The sequence below is a fragment of the Aquarana catesbeiana genome, linkage group LG03 (genome assembly GCF_042186555.1).
Source record: "Aquarana catesbeiana isolate 2022-GZ linkage group LG03, ASM4218655v1, whole genome shotgun sequence".
Classification (NCBI taxonomy): Eukaryota; Metazoa; Chordata; class Amphibia; order Anura; family Ranidae; genus Aquarana; species Aquarana catesbeiana.
This window is the reverse complement of record NC_133326.1, coordinates 612,887,404-612,894,109: the sequence shown is the minus strand read 5'-3', so window position 1 is coordinate 612,894,109 and position 6,706 is coordinate 612,887,404. Positions and strand designations below refer to the sequence as shown.

At 39.9% G+C, this 6,706-nt stretch overlaps 1 pseudogene; it reads right to left on the bottom strand.

The window, feature by feature from the left end:
• Positions 1-3,411: 3,411 nt before the first annotated feature.
• Positions 3,412-4,187, bottom strand: LOC141134027 (olfactory receptor 5AR1-like; annotated as a pseudogene).
• Between the last annotated feature and the right edge of the window lie 2,519 nt (positions 4,188-6,706).

Genomic DNA, 6,706 nt, shown 5'->3' with positions numbered 1-6,706 from the left:
AGGGGGTTCTGTGTGTCGGTCATTATATCAAGGATCGTAGATGGCAGGGCTCTGCGTCAAGCTCCAATTTGTTGAAACCAGAGGCAGTTCGATATGCTTTAATAGTAGTTTGGTTTCTTGTAGGAGGTCAGGCAGTGACTCTCAGATGTCGGGACCATGGTGATTTACTTAGTCCACCAAGGAGAAGCCAGGAGTCTGCCACTCTAGAGTGCATTGTGCTGAATTTTTCTTAGCCCGAGTGCAAATTTTTATCTTGGGTGGTGTATCTCCAGGGACAAAAATTTGTACCAGAATGATTGACCAGGAAATTTATAGATCCCTATGAATTGACTCTTAACCTGGAATTTGTGTGGTTGTTTTTCAAACTTCAGGTTGCGCTGCCCATAGGTCTTATAGGGTCAGCAGAGAATTCCCGTCCTTTCCACTTTCCTTGTTGTGGGACTCACAGGCCATAGGTCAGGACTCCTTGTCTAAAATGGGGGAGTCCCAAATGGTGCTTGTCCTTCTCCCAACTCTGCTGATTCTCAAGATTCAAACAAGGAAGACGCCGCTCCAGGCGAGCAGTCACTACAGTCCGAATGCACTGGGTGCAAGCCATGGCCCGCCACCGATAATCAATAGGAAGAAAAGAACAGCTGCACACCACTGGAACATTCCAACGATTTTATTCCAAAAAAAAGCAAAAAACAGCCAACAAAGACAAAGTGTCCAAACTCAGGAGGTGGGATGGAGCCTTTATATGCTGGGTGCTTCAGTTGTGGTTATATGCTCGGTGCTTCAGTTGTAGGTTTGAAGAAGCACTGAGGTCAGTTTGAAATGCATGCCTCACCTCCTGGGCTCGGACATGCTGTCTTTGTTGGCTGTTTATTGATATTTTTTTTAATAAAATCATTGGAACGTTCCTGTGGCGTGCAGCTGTTCTATTCTTTCTTTCTGCTGATTCTCAAGCTGATGCCAAAGACTCGATGTCCATTTCCGCTATTTTGTTGCCTAGACTGCATACTCCAGAAGTACGAGTATGTTCATCCGACCACAATTGTTGCCTCAGTGGGATCTATCTTTTGTTCTAAAGGCCTTATTATCTCTCATCCTTTGTTTCGTCTAAACTGAAGTCAATATTCCTTACCGTAATGCTTTCAAAGGCAGAGTATCTGGATTGTGTGCATTTTATGCCGGAATTTTTTATTTTTTAAATAAATAAAGATGTCTCTTTTAGGATTTCAGCCAACTGGCTTTTACCCAAGTCTTGACTACATTCCAGGTGAATTGGGAAACCGCTCTTCCTGCCCCGATGAAAGAAAGGAAGTATGGATGGAATTGGATCTGGTTCTTTCCTTTTCGGCCTACCTGGCATAAATTGGGCTGTCAGAGACAAGATAGCCACTTTGTGTCCCAAGTGGGTCAAGGAGAGTTTCACTGTATTGACAAGGATTAGTTCTCCCTGAGCGGTCAAGATGATTCAGTTGGCCTAGCTCTCTGAGGGTTCCTCCTCCTCAGAGTTTACAGCACATTCCACAAAAACTAAAGCAGCTCCTTGGGCATATAGGCCAGGGGTCTTGCATAAGTGGTGTGTAAGCATCGAGCTAAGGGTGGCTTGCACTTTCTTTAGCCACTGCAGATTGGTCCTGGCCTTACTGCCTTCTAAGGCACTTCTTCTTATGTTTTTTCTGCGCCTGTCTTTCGTGTAAATGGGTTTAGACAGCAGGGTTGAGTTATTCTAGGAGTCTTTTTTCCCTCCCTTTCTTAAATGGCATTGCTTGTTACGTCCCATAGTAGGCTGACATGAGGAGGTCCAGGAATAAGGAAAATTGTTTTAATAACTTTTTTCCTTTCCTGGATCCTCCTCATGTCAGCCGAGGATTTCCCACCCAGGTCTCCGTCCCGAGGCTTGTAAAGGGAACATTTCCTATGGGAGACAGCCGCACTTTATAGGCTTGTTAGAGGTTGTCCTAGAGGGGTCAGAGGGGCGGAGCTGACCCGTAGTAGGCTGACATGAACCAATCAATAAACACTTATTGCAAATTTTTTACCAAAAATATGTAGAAGAATACGTATCGGCCTAAACTGAGGAAAAAAATGTTGTTTTATATATTTTTGGGGGATATTTATTATAGCAAAAAGTAAAAAATATTGCTTTTTTTTCTAAATTGTTGCTCTTTTTTGTTTATAGCACAAAAAATAAAAACTGCAGAGGTGATCAAATACCACCAAAAGAAAGCTCTATTCGTGTTTAGCCATCAGGCCCTTTAGGGGGCCTCCACTGTTGGGTTACCAGGGTGATTAGATTGGCATGTAGGAAGTAGGCCTTTCTGCTCTGCAACAATTGCAAACTTGTTTGACTAGGGGTGGCAGCCTTTGGGGCAGTTATGCCAGGATTGCTTGGAAGATATAAGTATGATGGCTAGCTTGAAGGTCTTGTGCAGCCTTTATTCAAGGCTATGTTATCAAACACCTTAGTTGGGGGAGGGGCTGACTTTTATTTAGCTAGGAACAAGTGGTCCTATGGGGCTCCAGAGGAGATGTTAATCCATTTTGTGCTGACGTGAGGATGGGCCAGGAAAGGAAAATTATGGTAAGTATATGATACCAATTTTCCGTTGTCTTAAGTTAGAATTTAAGTGCAAATTCAGGTTTTTATGATGACCTTGAGGGTGGTATAAAAATGTGATCTTTTTTGATAAATAAGCCTGTTGTCACTCATTACATGAAACTATAAACACTGTTTTAAAGAGCACAGTTAGTCAGTTACCATTTTTTGGTTTATTGGATAGCCCTAGCTCTCCAGTTGCCATGTAAGTAACCAGCCTGACAGGATAAATATTGTGATCTCCATCTGCATGGAGACTTTCATGCACAACTGCCCTTTCGCTCTATATGTAACTGCCTCTTCACTTTCATCAGGGATCATTTATTAGAGATAAGATAAATTGGAAGTTCCCCTTTTCATCAAATTTTGGCAATAATCTGAAGATTTCATCAAATTATTGTCATGTTGAGTACATACATTAGAGCTAATAGGAAGGCAAAATTATGTTGGGATTTTACGGTTTTGAAAGGTTGCCATAGGACTTAACTGTCACCTTAACTATCCTGGACCTGTTCTTGTGCTGAAAAAAGACCCCCATAAACATTTTATGTTACATGTTTCTTTTCATAGACATAAGAAAAAAGACAGGGGAAAGAAAAATTTTAATTAAAACAAAACAATTAAACTGAACCTCCAAAAAGGAATTTTTTAAAATAAATTTTACACCAGCAGTAAAATGAGCAAAATTGTGAGTTTCTGCTTTAGCAAAATTTTAATAACTGCAAATTTGGAAATGATCGCCAAAATAAAATGAGCAAAATCACTCTGCTCATCACTAATCATAAACAGCTAATACACTACATAAATCTCTGCTTCCTTATGTTTCACCATGCCTTTTTTACATCCTTATTTCTGAGGCTGTATATTAGCAGGTTCAGCATGGGAATGACATTGGCAAAGAGGACACCCATCACTTTGCGCTGGTTTTGGGTGATAGCTGATCTAGGTATCATGTACAGTACAAAAATCACAGAGTAGAACAAAGTCACAGTGGTCAGGTGGGAATTACAGGTTGAAAAAGCTTTGTGTTTCCCTTCTGAAGTTTTTATTTTAACAATATTTGAGATGATAAAGACATAGGAGATTATAGTGGGCAGAAAACATGTTGTTAGTAACAAAACTCCTTCTGTAAGTATGATATTCTGGGTAATGGCGGTGTTGGTGCAAGAGAGCTCTAGCAGGGTAGCAATATCACAGAAGAAATGATTAATTACATTGGAGGAACAGTAGAGATTCTGAGATGTTGTAACTGCAATAGGTACACAGGCGATAAAACCAATTATCCAAACACTCAAAGAAGTTGCTCTACAGAATGTCCTATTAAGGAGAGCTGAATAATGCAGAGGTCTACAGACAGCAATGTATCGATCATAAGACATAACTGTAAGAAGAAAATATTCTGTAGATGTAAATGCAACTAAAAAGTATACTGTGTTATGCATTCTGATAATGATATTGAATTACTGGAAATTACAAAGATATTTATGAGTTTGGGTGAAGTAGTGGAAGTGTATACGATATCCAGGCAGGCAAGGTTAGCCAGGAAAAAGTACATGGGTGATGTCAGACAACTGCTCACATAGGTAAGAATAATCAGGAATGAATTTGCCATCAAAATAATGATATAAGAGATAACGAAAAACACAATGAAATGAATTTCCAGGCCTGGGAAATTGGAAAATCCTAACATAATAAAATCCATGTGCGATGTATAATTGTGTAGATTTGCATCTGTGGACCTTTTTGGCAAATTATTGAAGCTTGTTCTAATAAAAGGATCCATAAGAATGACTTTTTACATTTTGGAGCTTGAGAAAGTCACGTCTCTCCTCTCACAATTTAAGTCCTAGGTGTGGATATATAAATGAAGAAAAATATGTAGAGAAAGTGCAATAATTATGTATTAACTGAAATATGATGAACTAGTTTTGTGCAAATATCCTTCAGGGATGAGTGATGAGCCAAACATACCTGCATTCAGTTCGAGCAGGGTTCAGAAAGCATGACTAAAGTTTGCGTGCCAAATCTGAATGTTGAAAAACAGTTCTGGCCATTTTCTAGGCTAAAAGAAAAAGGGATTGTCAAACAAATGGGGACAGGGACTGGGTACTGCCATAGGGGACACATAGCAACAAAAAAGTTTCAAAAATTCAGTTTGGCAGGGAGCAGAGATTTTAGTAATGACTAAAGTGATACATTATGAATGCAAAATTCCATGAAATATCATGTCTAGGGCTGCCCTGAGCCTGTCTGTGTAGTGGCATGTCTGTGCAACCTACTACAGCAATGCTGACATTTACAAAGACAAATATGAATTTAAATTGCTGGCCGAATGGCAGCTTCCCAACTGCTTTGTTCTGGTTGTAAAAAAAAGCAGCTGGGAACTCCATTCATCTATACCAGACCCTTATTCTCTATGTGAGGGTCTGGTATAGATGTTATTGGGGGACATCCCTACAAAAAATGGCATTGGGTTCCCCTTTAATTCATACCAGGCCTTTTTGATTTTAAGGGGGTACCCCACTCAAAAATTAAGAAAATGTGAGGTCCCACGAAAAATGTACAACAGACTCTTATTCAAGCTTGCAATCTGGCAGGCTAGGAAAGGAGAGGACTTCCTCTTGAACCATTCCAGGCCACATGCCCTCACGGTATCCCCCATGTTGGGTAATGCGGCCTGGTATAGTTCAGGAGGAATGGGCACATGCTCCCTTCCCCCATCCTTTCCTGGCTTGCCAGGCTGCATGCTATATTCTGGGTCACATAAGTGAATGGGACCAGTGATGTTACCTGTTGTTAAGGACTCAGCAGTACCTGTACCCCTTGGCATCCTCAACAACCATTACAATCATTAACAGAGGGTTGTACAGTACTAAAATATATAACATTCGTTTGAATTACTATCCTGCTAGAGCTCTCTTGCACCAACACAACCATTACCCAGAATATCATATTTTCAGAAGGAGTTTTGTTTCTAACAACATGTTTTCTGCCCACTATAATCTCTTATGTCTTTATCATCTCAAATATTTTTAAAATAAAAACTTCAGAAGGGAAACACAAAGCTTTTTCAACCTGTATTTCCCACCTGACCACGGTGACTTTGTTCTACTCTGTGATTTTTGTACTGTACATGATACCTATATCAGCTATCACCCAAAACCAGCGCAAAGTGATGGGTGTCCTCTTTGCCAATGTCATTCCCATGCTGAACCCGCTAATATACAGCCTCAGAAATAAGGATGTAAAAAAGGAATGGTGGAACATAAGGAAGCAGAGATTTATGTAGTGTATTAGCAGTTTATGATTAGTGATGAGCAGAGTGATTTTGCTCATTTTATTTTGGCGATCATTTCCAAATTTGCAGTTATTAAAATTTTGCTAAAGCAGAAACTCACAATTTTACTCATTTAACTGCTTGTGTAAAATTAAATTTTAAAAAAATTCCTTTTTGGAGGTTCAGTTTAATTGTTTTGATTTAATTTAAATTTTTCTTTCCCCTGTCTTTTTTCTTATGTCTATGAAAAGAAACATGTAACATAAAAGGTTTATGGGGGTATGTTTTCAGCACAAGAACAGGTCCAGGATAGTTAAGGTGACAGTTAAGTCCTATGGCAACCTTTCAAAACCGTAAAATCCCAACATAATTTTGACTTGATAAGACAAGAAATAGCTCAAACAACCATCTTCCATTTTGAGAATCTGGTAAATCTGTTAGATTTAAGCTGGCAGTCTGAAGTTGCAGTCTGAAATGTCGAGATCTCAGGACGGATGTCAGCATCTGAGTCTGGATCTACTAGTTCAATAGTGTCACTCTTAGGAACAGTCTGTTCTGCATTGTACAAGAATGCAGGTCCTGTAAACCATGTTGTGTCTTTAAGGTTACATGCAGCAACAGCTCTTGTAGCATGGTCTGCAGGATTATGGTCAGTAGGTACATAAACGTACATAAACATAGAAACGTCTGGTCTCATTGTAGATGTAGCCTAGCACTACCTTGCTGTCAGTGTGGAGCTGGATATCCTTGAGGTCAATGTCCATCTCTGAGGTTATTAGTTCTGCTAGTCCAACAGCTAGTACTGCAGCACAAAGTTCTAACCTAGGTACAGTGTGCTCAGG